The sequence below is a fragment of the Poecile atricapillus genome, chromosome W (genome assembly GCF_030490865.1).
Source record: "Poecile atricapillus isolate bPoeAtr1 chromosome W, bPoeAtr1.hap1, whole genome shotgun sequence".
Taxonomy (NCBI): domain Eukaryota; kingdom Metazoa; phylum Chordata; class Aves; order Passeriformes; family Paridae; genus Poecile; species Poecile atricapillus.
The window spans coordinates 60132043-60157779 of NC_081288.1; the positions used below are offsets into that span (position 1 = coordinate 60132043).

General features: G+C 36.9%; 2 non-coding genes across 2 annotated transcripts; both read left to right on the plus strand.

Annotated features, from left to right (window-relative positions):
- The first annotated feature begins 15040 nt into the window (after positions 1-15040).
- LOC131592524 (5S ribosomal RNA) lies at positions 15041-15159 on the plus strand. The gene has a single exon (XR_009280644.1). It is a non-coding gene; the product is annotated as a 5S ribosomal RNA (ribosomal RNA).
- A 318-nt stretch (positions 15160-15477) lies between these two features.
- Positions 15478-15596, plus strand: LOC131592537 (5S ribosomal RNA). The gene has a single exon (XR_009280654.1). It is a non-coding gene; the product is annotated as a 5S ribosomal RNA (ribosomal RNA).
- Positions 15597-25737: the final 10141 nt, after the last annotated feature.

Consider the following 25737-nt stretch of genomic DNA (forward strand, 5'->3'; position numbering starts at 1 on the left):
GGCTGATAATAAGCAAAAGAGAACAATTTCTAGAGTATTTATGGATCATCTTTACTGCACGTTACTGGTAAGGGGAAAATAGCAGGTTACTTTGAATTCATAATTAGTTGCAAAGGTTCAGTACCATGAAAACAAAGCTTAGTGAGCTACTGAAAATACTAATGAAGCACAGCTGGGTTTTGGGTGATATGTGGACACACTGTGTCTAGGGACTGGATGAGGAACTTCATATCACAAGTATGGGGAGTATTTAGGTCTGTACTCAAACTTTGCCACTGCTACCAGTCTCTGTTTAGAGCTGATGTAGTTTTGCCACCCATAGCTATGACATTCTAACTTTCATTGTAATCTAAAACTCCAAAAGGGAATAAAAATAGAAGATGGAGTCATGTCATTTACACTGAATACTGCAGGAAAGGCAGCCAGGTCACAGCAGATCAGGGGGAAAATCCATTTCTGTCACTAAGCAGAAGAAGAAAAAGTAAATCACAAATAGAAAGGGATTAATTTCTAAGGGACCAGCTATTAAATGTAGCATGGAAATTGGACTCTCTGAGAAGTTTGCAGACTTTAACTTCACAAAATATATGCAATAGTGAATTATTACTTTAAACTCATAACCCAAGGCTGCAATGCAGGGATATAGAAGGTAGAAATTAATTAATCAGCAATCTAAACTGAGAGCAGTATTCGCTTTTAGATGCCTGGTGAATGGAAGTAAGGATACCAAAAGGACTTACATAAATTATAGGTCACCGGAGATAAAAGCACTCAAATTTGTGAAGGTCTCAATGTTAAATGAAGAAGTGGTGTAACAAGATAAATAACAAGTGTTTAATGATGGCAGGAAAACAATAATAACCTACAATCAGATGGGTAATAAATTATGGACAGATGGTAGTTGGAATCTTCAAATATTTCACTGTCCCATCTGCCTTCATCCATTGTTATAATTTTAAATAGGAATCCAAAAATTAAGCTTTTATTACTCTCTTTTTTTCTTTTCTTTTTTTTTTTTTCCAAATACATTATTAGAATCATGTTGTCTGAATTTATTTCATAGTTTGCTATAATATATCTCCAGCAGCTTTTCATATTGTGAATTTTCAGTACTGGAAAAAAGACAGGGTAATTTTGGTTTTGTACATTTTTGTCTTATGAAATTCCATAAAACAAACCTTTCTCTGTAAAGATCATTTTATTTCAGAAAACATATTTGAAATTTTTCCTCATTCAAGCAGTAGTATGACTTTGAAAGTAAAGTAGATTTTCCTGTCCAAATAAATATATTGTACAAACATAGACCGTACCTTGACAGAAAGATAACATTCAAGGGCAAAGTGTACATATATGTACAGTCATTTGGAGATGCTGTGAAAATTACCAAAAAATATTTAACTTCATGGGTTCAGAATGGAGAATATGATTTTTTCTGACTTGTAGTTAAAGGAAAATTTCTAGCTCAAATAAACAATGTGAAACTAGTTTTTTTGACATAATCTTTTCAATTCTTTCATATGTGTCATTCTCAGTTTGAGGATACTGATTCTTAATCTGATCCTACATAAAAATCAAAGGAAAAAAATAAACGAGGCCACTTTCTAAGAGTTTGTACAAGGGGAAAAAATAGTAGGAGAGGGCACTTTCTTTGCAACGCTATTCTCCCTAGTAGGCAGGAGGGTAAGGAAAGAAAGAGAAAACTTAAACTCATTTGAAGCAGGCTGTCCATCAAAGGCACTTGCAGTTCCTCAGGTACAACCATTTATCACCACCATCCTACTAGAGGAGAAAAGGGCTTTTTCAAGCAACTTAATGAGCTTAATTCTGAAATCTGGCAGAGCTTAGCCCCAGGTAGATGAGCTCTGAATGGTCTTACATTTAACTGCTTTACAAAATTCTATCTTTTTGTAAAGTGTGTGTGGGAATTGGGAAAGGGAATTGCAAGGGCATCTGTTTTGTTTCTGTAGTATTCAAGGATAATAGATAAAGTTAAGGGTCAGTTTTCTTTGATTTATATACTTATGCCAAACTAATATGCTAATATCTTATTTAAATCAAGGCATATGGATTTGCATACTGTAGTGTTCTATACCCCATTGAGATCTTCACTGCCTCAGTGTTCTGTGTTCTCCTTGTGCTTCAGTTTCAAGGGCTTTTTAACCTCTGGAAAAATTTATTATGTGCTTTTCAGATGGAAAGGAAAGTAAAAAACAGTTTATTATAAAACATCTAGAATAATTATTAACCTTTCACATGTGGAACACATGACAAAGTCTATGGTATTGACATGCCAAAGAAATTTGGGGAGATGAACTAAATTTTGGAATTGAAAGATTTACCTATATGTCGATGTATTTCTTATAAATTTTCACAAAGGCATTAAACAGTACAAAATAACCAGGAAGCAAGGGACATCTGTGGCAGCTTTTCCCTCGACTGTTTTGCTTTCTTTTGGGGAAAGAAAATGTGTTTCAGACTTCAAACAATGAATGGTAAGTAGGATCAAATGGTAGCTAATAATATTCCAAAGTGGTTTCATTTGTAACATTTTGCAGAAATGTATTAATTTCTGAAAAATTAATTTCAGAAATCTGTTTGGTGAAATCAAAGTTTTCTCTGTGTCCCAGATCATTCAGACCAATGTCACTTTTCACATGTGAGCTCTGAGAATCAATCACCTCACATAATGAGGAAACAAATGATTAAGGAAAGTAATTAAAGAAAGTTATTAAAAAAAAAAAGCCAAAATAAAAAAAAAAATCATGTATTCATTTTGGAGCAGTCTGAAAGAAATACAGTTATCTTTCCATATATTTTTATCCATAGTTCAAAAAATGCAACTCTAGAAAATTAAAACCTCAGGAAAACAGAAACCTGCTTCAAGGAAAGGGCTTCCAGAAACCTAAAAGGAAGTATAGATTCCAGAAGCCAGGAGGAGTTACGGAGAATTACAGACCATTCAAAACTCAAAGCACTAAGGATGTTGAGACTGGTAAATTAAAAAGATTTGTAAAACCCAGTGAAGAAATGGTAGGGAGACTTGATTTGGAAAATTTCTAACGAGCCTGATAGTGATACAGGTGAGCTTATTTTGAAGGCAATAGTTGAGGTTTTTTATGCTATTCTGAAAAACAGCAAATTAGTTTGGGATTGGATCAGAAATGGACTGAAAGAGGCTATTAGAATAAGTGTGGTATAAGATGGAAAATAAGTATTTTACCTGAAATAAATTAAAACCATTTCTTCTGCAGCTCAAAAATTACAGAATCTGTTTAACTGATTTAATTTTGTCGATTATTTAGTTTAGTGATTTTTTTTTTTTTTTAAGATGTAAGTATAGTTATGGAGAGAATAATTTTTCAGAATTTCCAAATATCTGTGGCTTCCTCTGAAGATGTAATACATGCCTCTTCCCCTTACAAATATGCATACAAGAAATTATATTCTAAATACTTCAGTTAACCTTTTGGCATTATTTATACAGAATTAGATATAACAGTGAGAAGAGATGGCCTCATATGCTGTCATTTCTATTCTGTCCTCACACCAGCACTTTATTCAATCAAAACTACAATAATTTTATAAGATTCAGCCCATCTTTTCTCAGAGCTTATTCTCCTAGGAACAAATATGGTCATTTCCTGAATCCCTTGCAGCAGGTCACAGAGCTTGACACACGCCATAGATAAAATTGTGCAGCTTGAGTTGCTTTCAGTCTTGCGTGTTTCAAATGTAGTTGCTGACTTCATGTTCTGGGTGTTTTGATTCACATCTCTGCACTTTAATTTTGTTTACCTGTTTCCTTGCTATGTATGAGAGCTGACTTGTGTGCATGCTAGTTAATCATGTTCACTTAATAACCCTACTTCAGTTAATTTCATTATATTGCTATTTTGGTGTAGTGCTCCTTTTCACACCCTTCTTTCTCAGTGATGCAATTCTGCTTTCTGTCTCGTTGTCTTTCAGAATATGAGTTAGGATTTAACAGAAGGAGTCAGTCTCTCTCCTTAACACCTTATTTAATATATAGCTCCTACATTTTAATAATGTTGTTCTTATTTATATGAAGAACATTTCCTTGAAAAATTTTCTTATTTTTTACCATAGTTCTAATTTTTTTAATGATGTCAAAACTCCATTCACTATTTCATGAGCAACATTTCTATTTTGTCACTGGTTCTTCTGCCATGGGAAGACCATTATCCATCCTTTTCAACTGAGAGAAATATTCTAAATTTTATTTTGACATATTGACCTATTCAACTTGTAAACTAGATTCCTTATGTGTATGGATGAACTTCAAATAAGTCTTGTTTAAAGTCAATGTTTTATGTCAGGAAGGCAAAAGTAAAACTTCTTTGACATTTATGTATCTGGTTTTTATTTTTTTTTTAAACAAACTTTGTGAATAACAGCCTTTGTCTTTTGTTGGGATTGGGTTTCTTTTTAATATACTGACTCCAGATTATTTAGATTGACTTCAATTCTTTTGGTAAAAGGCTGCCAGACAATCATAACACACATATATTCTGATATTTTTGTAACACTACTCCTCATATAAACTACTGAACCTGTTGCTTGAAGTCTGTGGTATGTTATATTATAACTACAGTTCATCTTTTCTCATTTCACCTTTTGCAACATTACAACAAAAAGATTTGATCCTTTTGAGGCTGTGGGAACAGGCAGACATAATGGCATTCTTGCAGCATTTATACCCTTTATTTCTTCCATTATTCCAGAAACTGAACATGTAGGAGAAATCAGTTCATTGGCTAATACCATGTATTTTCTTTTCAGTCCCTTTTCTGTTTTAAAAAAGTCTGATACAAAATATTTTTGTTCTAGTCTTAGAAATTATTTTTTCTTCAAATTAGTCTTCTGGGCTTTAATTTATGCCTAAAATACTAATTGATGCACATTCTTTATATAAAAGTAGATAGATTTAATTTCCTCCTTTAACATATTGAACAGTGTTAAATTATATTTCACTGATTTTTTAAAGAGCAGTTTCCTTATTCTTTACAGAATTTGGTGGATAATAATTGGGCTAGAGTTTTAGCAGCCAAATATGGGCTTCAGTGCATTGCTCCATGCATGATATATCTGAACTAACCCATATCATGTCTTGTTTCTAATACAAAAACTTTCAAATACAATCAAAATGTGAATGGGAGTAATAATGTCCATATAATGTGATCCCCATAATTTAAAATAAATTTTCCCTTCTAATTTATTAAAGAAGAGGTAGTCAATATAATCAAGTTGTGCAAGTCAAGATGAGTTTTATGCAATGCACAGCTAAGCTTCTAGATTCTTGGTTACACAATATGATGGACAGTTAATACATAAATGGGGTTATTAAGAGCTGAAATGCAGATATAATCTTCAGGTAAGGTATAAATGGAGAAGTGGGCCTTCTGGAGGAAATAGCACTTCTTCCTGACCTGTCCTTAAACTTTTTCTCTATTTGGTGTCAGTGGTCACAATCAGATAGAAGACTGTGCTAAATGGATAGCTGGGTAGATGAGTATTCTCCCCATTAGCTTTAGCTTTGCAATGCAGAAAAAATAGTCTAAGCAAGGAGTAGTCACTGATGCCATGAGACAGTGCCATGGAATGGGAATCAGCATAGTGTTAGCTGGATGTTCCACTTCTGTCACAGCGTTTTCTCTGTGGTCAGGGAAACCCTTCACCCTAGTCCTGATGGGCAGCAGGAGCAGTTTTTTCTTGTTTCCTATGGTCAGAACCACAGATTGTTTTTTTGTCTTGCTCCAAGTGAGGTGATCTAGCACAAAGTGTAAGGCCCTGCTCAGCTTGGTGTGTTTAGGGGAAGGTAGTTGGATTTACTCTGGGCTACCACAGGAGAAGCAACAAAAGTCTCAGGAGGTTCAATAGCAACTTTATTTGCAAACTTTAGAACATTCTGATGGAATAATGCACTTGGCAAAGACTAATTTGTGCCTGCATTTTGCACACAGCCAGAATGTTCCCAGAAGGTCCATGAGGTCAATCCTCACAGTGCTGACCAGTGTCTAACTTTTCAAATGCACAAGTGATACATAGTGCAGTGAGAGGGCTCAAGGGGGTAGGGAGGGGACCCAGCACCATTCACCTATGCAGAGCTCACCCTGTTCCCTTACCACTTCCTATGTGGTTGTTTTGAGACAGTAAACCATTCCTCCAGTCTCCTACATATGGCTGCTCTCAGATAGAACCTCTAGTATGTGGCTACATACTTTACTGTCCTTTTCTCACATCTCTTGACCTGCTTTTCATTGTTCTAACTCTCTTTCTATGCCTTTGTGTCCTCCTTTGTGTTAAAATCTAGCCATGCTTACTTTTTCATTATTTTCCCAGCTGTGCTACACCAGTACCTAAATGTGTTATTTCTGAACACATTACCTAGGTGATCTCTATTTTATATCGCCTTGCTGGTATGCTTACCTGGCCAGTTGGTCTTGCAATGCTTCCTCCCCAGTTCATCCCTCCACAATTCTTCTGTTCAGATTCCTGTGCAGTTTGACTGTCTCTCCCTTTGACCTATGAAATCCAGCCAGTCTTTGTGGTACTAACTATATCTCATATTAACATATCCCTGGATTATTTGTTAGGGCAGTTTCATGTCCAGTAGTTTTCCATGCCCAAGCCACTTACTTGTGGCTTACTTGTGGCTTCCAGCCAGGGACAAGGATGTGCCGTAATAATTTGCCTGCAATCCCAACACAGCCATTGCCATTTTTTACTTAAATCAGTTTACCAAAGTGCTTTCCAAGTATTTTTTAAAATGTTTACAAGATTAAGTTGATATTATTCTAAGTATAAATTAATTGAATTGATCCCACCACCTTTCCAACTTGATAATTATTAAAGTGGTAAGCACAGTAAGCACAGCATTTCATTCTACGAAGGGCGTCTTATTGAAGGCCAGATTGGAAATTTCTCTCAGGGAAGGACCATGTTAAATTCCAGACAGTGAAATTATATACTCACCCATGAAAGAGCTCTGTATTGAATGTCCATGAATATCTGCTTTCTGCATTAGTTTACTAATGATGACTTATTGGATGTCAGTGGAGAAAAAGTTAATGGCAAACAAATGTGAAAATCACAGAAATTATTATTTATATAAGGTTCATTTTATATTTGTGTATGTGAATCTTCATTCTGTAAACATTTTGTCTTTGCTTGCCCCCTCAAACTAAGATGAACTGATATATAAAAATGGGATAGGAGCTAAATTATTAAAATATTCTACTATTCTACTTCATTCTAGCATTTTTTTCAGAAACTCTTAAGTATGCTAAAGGATTAAAGAGATTCAAATGGGAGCAGTAAAAGGAGATTACTAATTATGCGGGAAAAAAGTTCTGGCTCAAGAGCAGCAAAGGATTGAAGACTAGAAGAACAACTGAGAATTTATGTAATTTTCACATACGCCTGCCCTTATCCCTTCTCCCAAGGATCTGCTGCTACTCACGGTTAAAAGCTGTGTACTACTGGCCCAGGCTGATCTTTGGACTAAAAGAGTATATTAATGGTAATATTCTTATGGTTTAGAGAGCATTCCTCCTTCAATTCCTCCTTCTTTCTGCCATCGTGTAAAAAGTCTTTGAAATTCCCATTACAGGATGTTTTCTAGAGAAAGCATGTTCAGCCAGATAAACTTTCAAGTGGTTGGATTTATTTCCAATATTTTTATTCAGCAGTGTAACTTCTCTTCCTCAGACTTCTAGCAAGTTTTACTCACACTGTATTTGAAACATGAAAGAAACTGCAGGTTATCTTATTTCTGATCAAGAGTACGACTTATATCACAATTTAATTCTGCCATATTCCCATTTCCTTTCAAAATAATGTCATTAATATTCTCAATATGCTTTTGCTCACAGGATAAACTCTTACTTTGTCCAGGCCTTCTGCCAATGCAATTCATTGGGTCAACTTCAGAAGAACATTGGCATTAAAATAAGCACGCTGAGATCTGTCCATATTAGTATCTCTGCAGATGGCATCTGCATGATAAGGATTTTTTTGTGAGCAAATGCATAGTTAGCCCTATTTAAACCTTGCTCTCATGGCAGTATTTCAAGACTAACTTTGTAATGTTTAGCTATGTCCTCAGAGAATAAGCTACCAAGTGAGAGCTGAATTCTATGTAGAAAGTCTGCTGAACTGACTTGTCATTTTTTCAAGAAGCATCCAGCTCTTGATACCTTTTGTCTGTACTGGATGTTTTAAGATGCTCCATTTTAATTAAATTGTGGGATAAACATGCTGTGTGTAGACCTGTTTGGCAATAGTTCAGGTTAGATGCTTTCACTTCTCTCTGTCTTAAAACCTAGTATGGATCTTCCATCCCTGTTAACATTTCACATCCTCTGTGGTACATCGAACAAACCAAGGCAGAGTAATTCAGTCTTCCAGTAAATAAATATTTATACTCTCACTGACAGCAGCCAAAATTAATGTTTAGAAAGACATGGACCTGATACAGCAGGTCCAGAGGAGGGCCAAAAAATGATCACAGGGATGGAATGCATGTCCTATGGGCACTTTGAGAGTTGTGATTGTTCAGCCTGCAGAAAAGAAGGCCCCAGGAAAACCTTATTATGACATTTCAGTACTTAAGGGTGACTTATAAGAAAGATGGGGGCAAACTTTTTAGTAGGGCCTGCTTTCATTAGGACAAGGGATAATGGTTTCAAACTATATGTATTTATGGAAGAAATATACAAAATAATGTTTTTTATAATGAGGGTGTTACTACAGTGGAACAAGTTGCCCAGAAGGAGGTATGTGCACCACCCCTGGAAACACTGAAGGCCAAGATGGACAGGGCACTGAGAACCCTGATTTAGCTGAAAATAACTCTCCTTATTGCAGGGTGGTTGAACTAGATGAACTTTAAACGTTCCTTCCAAAACAAACCATTTCATGATTCTATGAATATAGGAATATAAGTATTTATGGATATTTTCTTAAGCATAAATTTTTGTGATTCAAAATTACACATATTGAAGATTATATCTTTGGGTTTAATAATCTTGAATTATTGTTCTAAAAATATATCTAAAAATGTTTCTGAAGCCATGTGATCTTTTGGTAATCAAGCATCATGTGGAAAAGAATTCCATTACTTAATCATCATCATCATGTGAAGAAGTGAGTCCTCTTGCTTATTTTGCATCTACCACTTAGTTTAATTTGTTTGCTTTATCGAGTAGGAACTTTGTACTCTGTTCACCTATTGAGTGCTGCTGCTCATGATAGTGTAGATTTCTATCTCACCTGTTTTTCATGCTAAAGAGTTTATCTAGTTTTATCCCAGTTTATCTAGCTTTTCCTTCAGTGAAGGCTATGTCTGGGATTGTTCGTACCAGATCAGTGAAATGCTAATTCCCAGATGGCAGCTTCTGGAAGAGACATTTTCAGGCAGTTCCAGTCCTTCTTGTGAATCATTCTTTTCTTTTTCAGTCTTTTCTTCCCTCTCCCTATACAATGACATTTTTATGTACTTGTCTTGAACTACTGCTTCTGCTTTGTATGCACACCCTTAAATTATAAGCTTTGACGACTTTGTAGACTGATTGTTTTTCTGGTTAACTGTCTACAGTCAACACATTATGACTCCCACTGGCAGTCTCAGAACTAATAAATGTCTTAGATTTGTGTATCAAACAGCTGTTTTAAGGATCCTTAAGCAGTTTCAACCTTTGTTTCTATTTAAATAAAGCAGTCATTGTAAGGAACAAATCCAAAGGAACAATGTGATGATACCTGGAGTACACAATTCTTAATCCTTTCAGATATATTTTCAATGTGCAGAACAAAAAACAGTTGCTCCCTCTATTTTGTAGCACAGATCACTTAAAAAGTCCCATTGATTATTCTGTCATGGCATGACTTACAAAGTTGCCTCTATTCTTGATTGTCTGGAAACTGGATCTCTGCTTCATCCTGAAAGAAGACTCACCGTTCACTGTCTCAGACTTCTTTTAAAACTGTGTGGGTCTGTGAAACAAGAGAGAAAAAAGAAGACTATGTACCTGCTGGGGAGTCCATCTGTCAGGTGGTGATGCTAAATTAATTTTCTGTGTAAAAGTACAGCTCTTTTTCTCTGGTGAATAAGAGTTCTTCTGGATTTTCAGATAAAATATCAAATTTATTTTCTTACTGTGTAATGTTGAGTCTTTTTTTTTTTTTTTTTTTTTTACATTGTTACTTTTTGTTTAGTTTAGATTTATTCATGTTGCTTTACTATTTTCAAGGTGCCCCTGTGGTTTTCAAAATCTGTGGGAAGTATGATGCTTCAAATCAGGCAGCCACTTCTGGAAGAGCAATTCCTAGCATGCTAAACTAGGCATCAGTGCTCTAGATACAGGGTATGCAGGAGAGGACAGCTCTCACATGCAGCTTGCAGGAGCTGGCAAAGAGCAGTTGAGAATCTCTTCCAGCAGTGCTTAGATGTCACCCTAGAACAGAGGTTACCTTTCTATAGAATCAAGGTCCAGTCCAGCAGAGGCCTGGCCTCACTTCCAGCCCTGACATACCCAGCACCTCCCTGGGAATAGGTTTCTGGCAATTCTTATTCTTCCTGTCGTAGTTATTTGCTCTTTAATTCCAATTTAAAATTGATGAAAGGTCATGAGAGTTGATATTGACAACTGCCTCAAATATTGAACATTTCAGGATCTTGAGGATGTGAACTTTATTTTTCTTTAATTTTTTTCCTAAACTTAGATTTCTGAGATTCACTTGCATATCACTAGTTGTCCAAAGGTTTTGCTTCATGCCTGCCCAGCTGCTCTGATATTCACCTGAAACATGAATAGTAGGCAATCTTCACCTATACATTAGGTATTCACATAACTAAAAAATTGCTTTCAGTTTCTCACTGGTGTATAATAGGGTATCTATTTCAAAGTGTTTCCTCTCCTCACTTTTATAGTAGTTGGTCTTTTTATTATCAGAATTTTTATGCTATAGAGGTATTAAAGTTTTTTGCTACATCTGAAGAAAAACAGGAAACAATTACATCTAAGTTGTATTTATTCCCATTGACATAGCTGCTTTCTTTCTCTAGAGGGAAAAATTGAATTTCCAGAGATCTTGCTTGTCATAAAACTGCTGAAGCAAGGTCAGGCATTTCAATGTGGATATAAAATGTTAATAAATGGGGGGCCATTGTCCCACACTCAAAAATTTATGCACTACCTTAATATAGGATCGTTCTTTTCTTGCTTAAATTCACCTAGTAATTTCTGACTGCATTCATTGCCCAAGGATATATTTCTTTACAGTTAAATATCCACTAGCTTAATATTTTGATAGAAGAAATGCAGAATGTCATTTATAACCTACACAATAGTAAGTGAGTAGAAATTTGCCCCTTGGAAGAAATGCTACAGAGTATATAAAAATACAATATTCGGTTTCAATTACTTATGCTGAACAGCACTGGAAGAAATCCCAGTTGGAATTCTAAAACCATTTCAGAGTGTCTTCATTCTTGCTCCTCTAAGAACATAAAAGCAATGATGCATTGATAGTCAAGGCAATGCAAGATAAATGCAGTCTTAGGAAAAACCTTGAGATAATCAAAGTAAATTTTGAGAGCACACACTTCTCTATATTTTGTACAGTTCCAGACATATTGTTGTAATAAATATCTTTCCCATGACATCAGTAATTGCAGGAGCATGCAAGTAAAATGATCATTGCCTTCTCCTCCCACCCCGTTTTACTCTTTAAATAGATCTTTTAGAGATCAATGTAAATCAATCAATCAAAAAGATTGAGATCAATCAAAAAGAGGACTGAGGGTTTGACCATAGTTTCTAATTGCCTTCTCAGGGTAAAAGTAAAGGATATTAAATAAGTGTTTAATCTAGCAGCAAACAATACTATGGGTACAAAAGATGTAAAAATTCAGGAGAAAATACTTATCAACATTTTTTTTTTTTTTTTTTTTTAAATGTGGAGTGAATGGCCAGTAAATGAAAACATGAAGAAAAGAGTAAATGCCTTGTATCTCAATGTCATCAAAGCCAGACTGAATGCTTCTGTGGAAAATCCCAAGCACTAGGTCTAAGTTGTGGCCTTGAAATCAAAATTAACCCATGTGACTGGCCCTAATCACTTGTGCCTTTAAAACCAGCTTTTCCCTCTAATTTGCATTTCTACCTTGTCTTGTATAATGCTGATAGTTTTCATTAACCTATTGAAATACTTCTTCAATTCAAAGCAATGTATGTATTTGACAGTGATAAATGCGCAAACAAGGCTGGGAAATACATATTTTCATATGTATCCTCTAGTTTGGATAAGTAGATACATGGATAAAAGCTGAGACAGGCCAAATAAATTTAGCAGAAGCATCTGAGGACATAATCAGCAGAGTCTGCTGGTTATGCAGAATTGTAGAGGTTAACACTAAGAAAAAAAGTAAAGCTGGACACAAGTATAAGTTTGGACAGAAGTGGTGGAAGAGCAGCCCGACAGAAAAGGATCTGGGGGTGTTGGCTAAAGAGGAGTCAGCAGCGTGCCCCCAGTGAACACCATGCTGGGGGCAAGTGAAACACAGCATAATTAATTGGTCAAAAGGGGTAATTATGCAGCAGTGCTGGCAACTGGGGGAAATGAGGCTGAGCAGCAAACTCTTTGCTCTCTACAAACACCTGAGGAAGGCAAGGTGCTGATCTCTTCTCTGTGGTATCCAGTGATAGGACATATGGGAATGGTTCAAAAGTGAGCAGATGAGGTTTAGGAAGCATTTTTATCAAGAGATATTGGTCAAACACTAGAACAGGCTTCCTATGGAGATGATTGATGGTTCCAAGCCTGTCTGTTTGAGAGGTACTTGGACAATGAGCTTAATAACATTCTTAACATTTTGGTCAGTCCTGAATTGATTCAAGCAGTTGAAGGAGGACATGGGACTGCTGGAGACCATGGATATGATCAGAGGGCTGGAATACCTCTCCTATGATGACAGGTTGAGAGAGTTTGGTTTGTTCAGCCTTGAGAACAGAAGGCTCTGAGGCAACCTTAAAGCACCTTAAAGGGGGGCTGCAAGAAAGCTGGAGAGACTTTTAAAGGACATGTAGTGATAGGATAAGGGCAAATGGCTTTAAACCAAAAGGAAGTACATTAGATGAAATGTTAGAAATTCTTTAGTGTGAGGCTGGTGAGGCACTGGAACAGGTTGCCCAGAGAAGCTGTGGATGCTCCATGCCTGAAAGTGTTCAAGACCAGGCTGGACAAGGTTTTGAGTAACCTGGTCTAGAGGAAGATGTCCCTGCCCGTGGCAGCGTGATTGGAACTAGATGATCTTTAAAGTCCTTTCCAACCCAAACCATTCTATGATTCTGTCATTCTATGACTGTTGTAGGACTCTTCCAACTGAAATAGTTTTTTCCACTCCTTTTTATTGTGTGACCTTCATGACTCAATGCTCAGCTCACTGAGGCAATCTGCCTTCCCAACAGGAACAGAAATGGAAAGCCCCATGAAACACTCATCTTAGATGATTTCACACAGCTCAGTCTCCTAGGAAAATACGGGTAAGCAGCTTTTCCAGTCCATGCACAGTTCTTCATTGACATAATGCATGAATTTGAAGCAGGGCCATCACCTCAGGGTTACTGTAAACTTCCAGACATAGGTATCACAAGAAACATCGTACTCATATTTGTATTCCATCAGTCTAAGAAAACAGATCTTCTTGCAGAACCACTCTATATCTCAAATATTGAGCTGCCTGCCTTTGCAGGAATAGCTCAGATTGTTCGTGTGTGAAGAAATGCCCTCATACAGGCTTAAATATATACTTTTACAGGAACTTGATCTCAAAGTATGGCTGAGTGGAGCACTTGGTGCTTAAAATGGCAGCAAACTTGTGTTAGTGAAATTCACAGATAGATCCATCCCAAGCAATTCCTTTTATCCTTAACTCTTTCACACTCCCATCCTTGTAATCTCCCTACCTAGCTGCCTACAGATACTCGATCTTAAAATTCAAATAGTTATGTTGTTGGAGACACCTTTAATTCTCTGACACCTCTACTTCTCTGACACCTCTAAATATTTTTCTTTACTGTTTGCCACAGACCCTGGAGCACCGTCCCATTCCTGCCCCACCCTCCTTTCCTCCCCCCAATCCCAGACGGTATCTATTTTTTCTTATCTTCTGTCCTCTTGTCTTTTTCCACCTCCATATATGCATCTAGAGACATACACACTATTTTTGTTTGGCTGTGGAAAGTTTGCATTTTCAGTTCCTTACAAAGTATTTGAAAATATAGCATTTTTTTGCATTAATTAAAGGCCATAAAATATCCCAAATTATGCCTTAGAGAAAAAGGCAGCAAACACTTTTGAAAGTACCGGCTTGTGGTCACTGATGGAAATCCAGCCCCTTAGCCCAAGTGAAAGGGGCATAGCCCATGTATCTGGAATCACAGTTCTGTGTTCTCTTGGTTAGATTGTGCTCCTGTTATTAAACAAACTAATAAAGTCCTCCAAGAAAGATGAAGCTATGGTTGGTTGTTTGGGCTTTTAAAAATTATGGTATCTACACATTGTGGCATCTCCCTATGGCCACAGACTTGCCAGAAGTTACACAGAAAAAAGGACTATAGTCTGTCTTCTTTCAAATGTCACACCTGCACTGTGTGAAGAACTCATGGTGACACTGAGGCCATTTAATTTTGGACCATATATTCCTAATATATGGCAGAGACTAATAACTTTTAACAGTACCACAGATACTGGGAGGTCCCTTGTTTTCCTTGGGCAGCCTTGGCGAGGGGCAGGAGCTTGTGGGCACACGTGGCTAGTGTGCTTTGTGTGCCTTTTGTGCCTTGCATCGTGTGGTTTTTGTGCTTTGTGTGCCCTGCCTGATGCTGGCTCTGGCTCCCAGTCCGGTGTCGCCATACCCAGCCCTGGTGCCCGGGCTGTGTGTTGTGCGTGTCTGTGCTGTGTCCGTGAGGCTGCAGGGCACAGCGGGAAGGGGAGCGCTCCTGAGAGGGAGACCAGCGCCTACGGCCATACCACCCTGAGAACGCCCGATCCCGTCTGATCTCGGAAGCTCAGCGGGGTCGGGCCCGGTTAGTACCTGGATGGGAGACCGCCTGGGAATACCGGGTGCTGTAGTCTTTTTTCGCCGCGTGCCGGCGACTGGACGGGAGGGCCCTTGTTTTGCCTGGGTAGCTGTGGCGAGGCAGAGGAGGGCGAGGGCACGCGTTACGTGAGTGCCTTGTGTGCCTTGCATCGCGTGGCTTTTGTGCCTTGTGTGCCTTGCATCGCGTGGCTTTTGTGCCTTGTGTGCCCTGTGTTTTGTTAGGTCCGGCTCCAGGTTCCTGGTGCCCGTGGCCGTGGGTGGCCCTGTTTTCCCGTGCCGTGTCCGTGAGGCGGTGGGTGAGGGCGGGAAGGCGCTGGTGTGAGCTCGAGGGCGCTACTGAGGGTGGGAGTGGTGCCTACGGCCACACCACCCTGAGAGCGCCCGATCCTGTCTGATCTCGGAAGCTAAGCGGGGTCGGGCCCGGTTAGTACTTGGATGGGAGACCGCCTGGGAATACCGGGTGCTGTAGTTTTCTTTTGCTGCGTGCCAGCGACTGGACGGAAGTCTGCAGAAGTGCAGAAGACTCGGCACCTAAATCATGTAGGACTTTTCTTCTAATGGTAGTATCCTGGTGATTACTCAAAGCTGTTTTAAAAGAAAATACAGGACAATGTCCTGGATTCCTTCTTTATGTTCCTAGAAAACTTTCTGTTAAGCTGCCTGCCTGTGTCTTTACTATCTAGCCTGAGACATGGGTGACTAATCATATTAATTAAGGCAGCATTATGATTAATAGCTCCTTGTATCAGTCAGAGGTAGATAACACAGCTAAACAGTTCCAGATGTCCAGCAAGTCTCCACACTAGCCTGGCGAGCACACCTAACTCTTGATTTTCCTCAGATGTTCCTAATGTTCCTTTGCAAGTCTCACCTAATCATCTCATCTCTCAGACACAGGCACTTCTGGTGTGCTTCTTACTCTTCTAATTTGTCCCAGTCTCAGCTGCTAGTCTATAGATGTGTACCTTTCTCATTCCAGCTGTGACCTTCAGTTGTGAATGTAGTTTCCACATGTGTTGCTGTTGGACACGATGTACAAGTGTGGATTCACAGCACACACCAGAACGAATTGCTAGGAAAAGGGCCTTTATTCTCTGAACTTTTCAGCTTTTGTAGGGTCTTACGCTACAGGTTTAACATGATTGGTCAAGGGAACATGATGTCTTGTCCCATTGGTGGGACAAGAGAAAAACACACTATCTACAGTTATACAGGACTGTTTTGAGAAAGTAAAATTGTTTACAAATGTTGTCCTTCAGTGAAAGATCTTCCAAGAAACTTTCCCTTGGGAACACATCAGCCACTGACAGGTTGTAATTCTCTCAGGCTCTCAGAGAAAATCATGCATTTAATCTTCAGGACAAAAGGGACTGTTGCTGTGCTCTTTGGCCATATTATCATTTCAGTCTTTATTATAAGTGCATTAACTCATCAGAAGGTCTTTGGAGTCAGTGGTCATGGGAATAACAGGAAAAAAGCCATCTTCTCTCACCTAGTGGCCATGCAGGACAGTGTTTCCTACCCATCTTTTTTAATTTCTCAGGTTTAAATGAGTCAGAATATTTCTACTCTCTGCAAATGATAGGTTGTACCATCTGAACAGTCTTTCAGTCATTTCATTAGGCTGAATGTTCTTAATGCTTGCACAAGGAGATCACTCAATACCTATTTTGGGATGCCATGTGTTGAAAACAGAACACTGTGTTTAGCAGTGGCAGAATGGACTGACATGTCAGGAGGAGACTAAAATTTTAGAAAGTGGAAAAAAAATCCTTAAATGGGTATGATATATCAAAGCAAAACCAAAACCAAACAAACAGCAAGCAATCAGACAAAAAAAGAAGAAACCTTCAGCTATTTTTTGCAATTGGACAAAAGAAACCATGAAGATTTTATGCAGAAATTGTTCTGTATTCTGAGTCACGCTAGACCAGCACATCTACTTATCTCAAGATTTGTTTTTCTGGTGATTTCCATAAAAAGTATTTATTATTGGTAACAAATTATCAGACTATAACAACACAGATGTGGCAGAGTGTTGTCTTTATTTTCTACAAACTTTGTTTCTTTCATGACTTGCAAAGCTGTGGTATCACAAAACAATTATTTTAGATGGGCAGTTAAACTTACTTTTCTTGCACAGTACTTACAAATTTTCAAGGATCTACACCCTTCTATGTGGGCTCTTCTGTCAGCTACATCTGTAATATATTTGTTAAGTGGTTTGATTAATACAGGTGTCCTATGTGTTTGAATGCTTTTGTTATGGGTGGCATCTTTTTAGAATGAATTGAGTATATCATCGTTGTTCCTTCTTATCATTTTCCTCAGTGTCTCTGTTTATGTGGGGCTGGTACAGCCATCATCACCTCATCATGTTGTTGTTCAAAATATCAGCAAGTGTTTCTTTGCTCTTTTATTAAAACATCCCCTATTTCAGTTTATTGCAATAGGTAAATGTATAATCTTGAAGCTACTGTATAGGGTTTGAAATTGCTCAATTCAGCTGATTGATTCTGTAATGTGGCTTGCCAGGACCTGTCCTTGTTCTCAATGAAAATGTTTTTATCAACTTGTTGGTGCTGTATATCAGCTATTGTGCAGATAGGATGATGCTATCTCAAGATAAACCTGATATTCTCTTGTTAATACAGATTTTCGTATCTGCCATTTTCTCTTCCTAATTTTGATGAAACTGTTAACCCATATGTTTGAGGTAGTGATGTTTATATGACACTTTTTTCTTGGTGAATTCAAATTGAAATTCCTTCACTATTTTCTAGTTAGTCTGTTTTCAGCAGGATCTCTAAACATGAACATGCTATTGGGTATTTCTGAAGCTGGCACTTATTTTCCCCTTTCACCTTTTTTACATGTCTTATCTGCTCTTTTCCTAGCTGCAGATAAGAAAAGGACCTGATTTTGATCAAACCAAATACTCTTCTTGGACTACAGCTGTTCCTAAGTATTAGGATTTCATTGTAAGTGAAATATTTTCAATTGGTTTCTCATAAAATGAATTAATACTTTCATGACTTTATTGCCCACTGTGTGCAATAAGAGACACTTGTAGGTCCTCTTCATATTTATCTTTATCCAAGGCATTCAAATGGATTTGGAAATATGTTTTTCTTTTATTTCCAATCCTCAGCATTTCTCTGAGATAAGAATATTTTCTAGGTACTCTTCATTTATCTCTTTCTTAACTTTCACATACTGGCAGGTTTTCAAATAAAACAACAAATCTTTTTTTTTGTGTGGGCTATGGTTGCTTTTGACAACATGTTGTGCTGTCCTCTTTATATATCAGGAAGCCAGATTGTGACCAAGGATATAACATTTAAAGTAGAGCTCACTCTATTAAACTCAAAGCACAATAGCTTTATCAGACACACTTAGTGCAAAATCCCTTCGGTAATTAGATATAATTAAACAGAATTGGAAGAGGTGTGACTTTCGTAATTCTGAATTTTCCCTTGAATTCAAACCTAGGAGGCCTATGTATAAAATTGCCTTTGGTGAATTTGAAGTTTGTGACTTTTTCTTTGGAATATAATCATGTTCACTACCATGATAGGATGATATTTTAAAGCTTCCTGTGTATGTCTTTAGTGACAAACTTTAGAGTATGTGAGGCTTTGTGACTTTGATAAATACAGCATGCTGTTAAAGAACATTGTCAATTTTGTCAATGGGAAGTTGTTTTGCAAACATCTATGAACATACCGTGTAAGTTTAGTTATTTTTGCTCATATTTATGTAGGTTTAAAATAATCTAAAAGGAAAACCAAGAGGCGAAGACACCATCTCTGAAATCTGGAAAATGAAACAGCCTGTGAATCTGCTTTTAAGGATGGTATTTAGGATTTACTACAGTCCATTTATTTTTCTGTTTTGCACCAGTCACAAAAACAAAGAGTGATGTCAAGAGAAAATAATTTTTAAAAAGCAATATCTCCATTGTTGCCTTGATATTGATCTATATCAGGTGATATTTCTTTCTGACATTAGCGTTTGGTCCCCAGTATATTTTAGAGAATAGAATGCTGACTATATATTTTGCAATAAACATCAGAGAAAAGTATGAACTACATTAGGCTTTATTTAGTTTTCTGCACAGTGACCTCTGTGAATCTTACTGTTCCTATAAATCAGTGTTCTTGTTGATGCAAAGTAAATTCTAGTGGGAGGGCTGTTTTGTCAGGAGATTTCTTTAAGACACACTTTCTTTAAAGATGATCTATGATAATTTAAAACAAGGCAATCTAAAACAAATAAAGGATCATCTACTCAAGATTTTTTGGCCTGTTGCAGTCTCTGCTGATCATGTTTTTATTTCTCATTTGAATTTTCTGTTAGTTGTGTTTTAAAAGAAGAAATATTGTCCTCTATTACTTGATCCTCTTTAAAAAATCCCCTCCATCCCTTAAGTACTCAGCTCTGCTGTGGCGTATTTTCTTAACAAAAGTTAATGTGTCAGAGACCTCCAAAATTATTTATTTTGCATGCTACATCTAAAACAGAAGCAGGTCTTCAAAGCATAGACAGTTTCTAGTAGAGAAAACCTGTGGGATGACTTTTTTTTTCCTAAATGTGTTATATAGAGTGCCATGTGATTTTGTCCTACAGTGTTGCTATTCTAATTTTTTCTTTAAGGGTTATAAAACAAAGTAATATATAATTATTGCATTGTGAGTCATACCAAAGATCTAGTGAGACAAATAATTGTCCAGGAAGAGGACACTGAGGAAGAAGAAAACAAACATACACAGTAATGGTCCCTAATACACTTTCACTCTCAGCTGTGGAGGATTCCTGAGACTCTTGCATTTCTCCTGGTGACCTCCTGTGTACGTCACTTGCAAGAAGCTCTCTGGTCAGCCTTTTAACTCAGAGAAATCATTTACATTCACAGAATCCTTGCCAGGAAGACTACAATTTTACCTGCTGGATTAGGAACTACCTCCTTTCCTAACAGAGTATTTAGGATAACAAGAACATTGCATATGTTATTTATTTACCTATTTATTTATGTATGTAATGTTACCCAGCACTTAACTTGACAGCTTTTATAGAATGGCTTACAATATCCCAAAATTGCTTTTGAATGACATTGGTCAGCTGAGAGCCTCCCATTTTGTATATGAATCTGATATTGCTTTTCCCTCTATGTATTGATTTTCACCTACCTGCACTGTATTTTATCTGCTATTAGAATATCCAGTTACTCAGTGGATCCTTCACAATCTGCCATCATCATTAGTATCTTGAATTACTTTGCATCATCAGAAGCACAGTTACTTCTTCAATGTCATTACTGGGCTATTTATGAAGATGATGAATGGCACGGAGCTCCACTACTGATCTCCCCACACCACAGGAATTAACATTTCAGTCCTGTTTCCATTTCTGTTCTCTCAACCATTCATTCACTACTTTCAGCCATGAAAGAATCGCCTTGTACTGATGCAATGGCTCATTGCTTTCCTTAAGATTTTGCAATAAAGATCATTGTGAAGACTTTTGGAAATCCAGGCAGACTATATGTACTTAATAATTTCTGTCTCTCTGATTATTGACTTTGGGGGCAGTAATTCTCTTCACAGAAGTCTCTGGGTTTCGTTTTCTCCAAAGTATTAACAAGGAGATCCAGTAAATTTATCCTTTCCAATTCTCTTTAATGATTTGCTTCATATAAAAGGATTTTTAAAATTACTTTTTAAAAGTTAAGATTATTAAATAAAAATTCTGTCAGCCAGCATTCATGTATTGAGCTTCAAGTGAGAGGCTATCTTCTAGATTTAGTAGTTTATATATTTCATCACTGAATTCATTTGAACTCTTAGGTGAATACCACCTTGTTCTGGTGAGTGACTGACATTCACTCTGTCTCTGTGTATAACCACTTTAGTTCAACTTCAAGTGCAGCCACCCCATAAATCCCTCAATCCCCAAACCTGTCAAGGCATTCCAGATGAAAACTTTCACCATAAAATGGTGAATATAAGTTAAAATAATATATTCAACTTCAGAAAAAACAATTTTTCCTGAGTGCTCCTTTATATTTTCATGTGCTGTGTACATCAGAACAGAATCCTTGTTTTGACCTCTGCAAGAATGTTATGAAAGAAGTTTAATTTGTTAGCTGACTTCAAAACTTTTTTTTTCGTCTGGCTCACAGCTTCTGATACAAGTGCCATTACCCCACTTCAAAGTTCCCTTCCTTCCTAGCTGTCTCAAGTACAAAGCAGAGCATCTCTTTATCAGTCATCTGGTAAAATTTTTCCACTGCATTTGTGTCCTCTACATTATATCACTATACTACACATCAAATATTCATGTCTATTTTTTTTTTTCTGACCAAATTCTGATTCTTTTCCTGGAATTTATTTTGTGATTGAACAGTTGAGGGTTGAGTTGGTGAAAGAGGTAATCATAAGTCAATTGACATTGCTTCATGTCATTCATGATCCTCCCTCTCAAGTCAGAAAAGTAATTTTCTCAAACTAATGATTTCTGGATACCTAGGTCAATTTAAATTATCCGAATTAAAACTGATAGTTCTAAAACTGTTCAGAGAGCACTTCTAACTGGCTAGTCTCAAATCATTATTAAGGAATAAAGTAAACAAAAATGGACTTTTAAAAGAAATATAAATAATGAAGTGACTTCCTTTATCCACACTTGAATGTTGTCAGGTTGATCCTCAGGTGGTACATGAGGGTGTAGTTGTAAAGAAGGCAGTAATGCCTGCAGAGCACCACTCTGGCTACTGTGGTTTACTTCCCAAAACTTTCGAACAACAAAGGAAGGAAATACAGCTCAAATATTTTCAGAATTATCAGAAAATATCTCATAGATTTTTTTTCTAAATTAGTTTACATTGTCTCATGTTACTATGTTAAGGTACAATATAGACATTGTTCTTAGTGGAAGCAACTGATCAGGCTTTCAGGAAGGCTGTATATAACAAAAATACAGAAAAATGGTTTAAAAAACCACATATATTTATTTTGAGCATTTCTTTTTTGCATCAAGCTATGGTTCAGAAATAAAATCTCAGATCTAGCCAAGAACACAGCTCCTAACATTTCTTCATGTATACTTGAATGGTACATGAATAAAGAGACCATCTTTTGAAATGATTCAGATATTGTCAGAGACCTTTGCTTTCTACCTGCTAGTGTATGCAGAATTATCTTCAGACTGACAGCATTCCAGTTACCTAAATGCAATTTGTGCACATGCATACATCACAGAAAATTAAATACCATATGGTGCTGAGCCAGTCACAATTTGTACTGTTTGAAAATAGCACACTTTTGAAGCCTGATGACAAATTTTATGAGTTTTCTCTCACTAATTTATGGAAAAGTAGCTCTTAACCATTTATCAGCAGAAGCACTGCCTAAGCCGTGGCTGTAAAGCTTCACTGCAAGAAATATTTCTAAACAAATCACTGTCTATAAAACATAGAAGACCTATGAAAAAGGATTTTTCCTCTCAAAATACCTACAACACTTTTAAAATTTCCTGTCTTCACAGGAAATTCTTCTTCTTCTTCCTGGTGATGATGTGTTTTTACTCATCACAAATTAAAACATCCCAGGCAAAGGAAATAAACCTAGCTGTTTCTGAGCCCTGAGATACAGTCCTGTTACTGTGAGTAAGAAGGATTCACAATGAAAGAGTATTTTTTGGCACAGTGTGAGGATGTGTTTGTGCCTTCTGTTGGTCAGATGATGTAACTGGTGTTGGCCAGAATTTATCTTTAAATTGTTGATAAAATATCAGGATATAATGAAACAGAACTGTTATGAATTTCTGGGTTAAAAAAAAATTGTCCTTGATCATTTGTATAAACTTTTGGAGTAATCTCTATTGTTTAGCATGATATTTTGTTTGCTGTGTGTTAAAGTTGTAAACTACTGAAGCAGCAAATAGAACATTTAATCTTTGTATTTTTATAGCAAATTCATGGCCCATCTGAGACTGGAGGCTCCTCAATTGAGATCCTGGGACATGTGATAAGAAAATGTGGAGAGATATTGTGTATCTCCTGACAGAGGCACAAAGCTCTTACAGCCTTGTGGCAATTTTGCCTGAGTCAGCTGCTCCAGGTCCCACTATAGGTAAGGGAGGAAGAAAGCAAGTGTTGTTACCCTTAATTAATAGGCTGGGAAAGGAGTTCACTGATTAATTGTTGCCTTGTCAATGAGAGCACAGGGGCCCTGTCAAGGGTGGTGACTGAATCTCAGCTTTCTGAGCCACATCTTGTTACTAGCAGCACCATCCTTTTGCTTCAGAAGGTGGAGAAAGTGGATTTGGATACCCTTTTAAAGATGGTTGGGTTTTTTTCTCCTTGTCTCTGCAGTAGATTGGAATTTCTCAGTTTTACATCACTGTTCCTCAGTGACTGGCTGTGCCTTGTGTTTTAAATGCTGCTTGTTGTTTCCCTGCTCATCTTTATATAAGAAGAATATGGACTATATTGAAAACTTGCTCTTAAAAAACAATTGCAAATGTTTTGATATTTCTCAGCTGTAGAAGTGCATATATATATATGAGTCTGTCTAATTAGAAATTTTTCTTTTGCTCTTTCATGGAATCTGTATGTCTTTGCCTCATTTTCATATAAAGAAAAAGAGCTGATTTGGTACTGGCAAAAATACTGTATTTTGGATCCTAAATAAGAAGTACTCTATATTTCCTTTTTGGATCATTCTAATTAAAAGCATTGTATAAATTAATGAAAAATAAAAATCATGGTCAACAAATATAAGTATTTTTACTCTAAGCAAAACATCCATTTATTTTACTGAGAATTTTTATTTAAGTAAACACAGTTTTCTTACAAAATTTTTGTTCATCCATTTGATATAGAACAATATTTAAGAGAAACTCAGGGAGGCTCCATTAAGTCAAATACATGTTTTCTAAGTAAAAAAAAAAAAAAAAAAAAAAAGTTTAAAGTAAAAGGAAAAAAAATTAAAATAAATTCCTTGAACCTACTTAGTTGTGCAGCATATCATATGCCAGTATTGCTTTAAGATGTTTACTCCACTGTGGTGAAAACCCACCTGAAGTACTCTACTCAGCTCTGGAGCCCTCAACACAAGGGACTTATAGGAACAGGCCTGGAAGAGGGCCCAGGAAATGGTCAGAGGGCTTTTCCTATGAGAACAGACTGAGAGACTTGGGCTTGTTCAACCTGGAGACTCCAGGAAAACCTGACTGTGACCTTTCAGTACTTAAACATGGCTTATATGAAAGATGGGGACAGACTTTTTAGTAGGGCCTGTAGCAGTAGGACAAGTGATGGTTTTCAACTCAAGAAGGGTAGATTCAGGCTAGATAGATTAAATATAATTATATAAATTTATAATTAATTTATAATTCTTAATTTTGTAAGACTTGCTGACAAAAGTCTTTCATACATGTTTAGGGTGTTCTATAGCTTAACAAGGAAGTTCAGTTTAGTATTTAGCTCACAAATGAGATTCTTCAGCCTTTCTGGTCAGAAATGAGATATGTTTCCACTTAACTCATCTGAAGAGCTGACTACAGAGTCTGACCCTATGTTCATTCTCCCCTGACCTGCATAAAGTGTAAACAAACTAAGGAGAGAATGAGGATGTATGTTCATTACCTGTAAACTGAGTATAAATTGCAGGGAGACTGGGTACCAAGTCTTCTTTCTTCTCCTTTTCCTCTTTGCTAGTAAGTTTATTTTAATTAATCATCACATCATTCTCATAGACTTTTCTTCTTTATTGTTTTGGTTTCTAAATGTTGGTCTGGGAGTTGTACCTGGTAGAAAATCTTCTCTTCCTCAATGGACATTGCTCCAAGAGGTGGGAGATAGGGAATGGTAAACAAGGAATTGAGCCCTCTGTAGCTTTCTGAGATTGCTACTCTGAGTGCTATTGCAAAAATTAACTTGACTGTTAATAGGAGGCTTACTTGGGTGGTCCAGTGCATCAAGATAAATCTAAAATAATCAGGATCCAGTGAGTCAGTCACAGCTGTGCTTTCTGACTGCCAGTGACTTCTCAAATGGCACGGATCTGGAAAGAGCAATCCAGGAAATTGTCTCTAGAGATTCTTCAAAAACAAATTTTCCATCTCTTTTTTACCTCCTCAAAGCAAAAGACATAAAAAAAGACAATGCAAAAAAAGCAAATCTACAAATGGCATTAAAACTAGAAGAGAAATAATTTATGTTTGTCTATCACATAAACAAAATAATAAACCAGTGTGCACTTGATCTGAACTTGTGGGTTTTGGCTCATAATTCTGTCATTTTCATGACATCTACAGACTCTTATCTCTGAATTTTGCCCCACTACAGTTGTGCTGTGTGGGTATGCCATGATATGGTACACCATAACCACAATATCACATGTTTTATTTAATATTCCAGCCATTTGTTTGCTTAGTAGTGGCATTATTTTCTGGCCGTGGCAGTAAATACTGTATGGCCATTTTTCTGACAACTTGTCTGTTTATATAAATATTTAAAAATAAAAATTCAACAACCTAGGACTAGAACTTTATTCTCTGTTTGATGTCTACAGTGATAAGATAGTACTTATAGCTTGTTAGTACCTCTT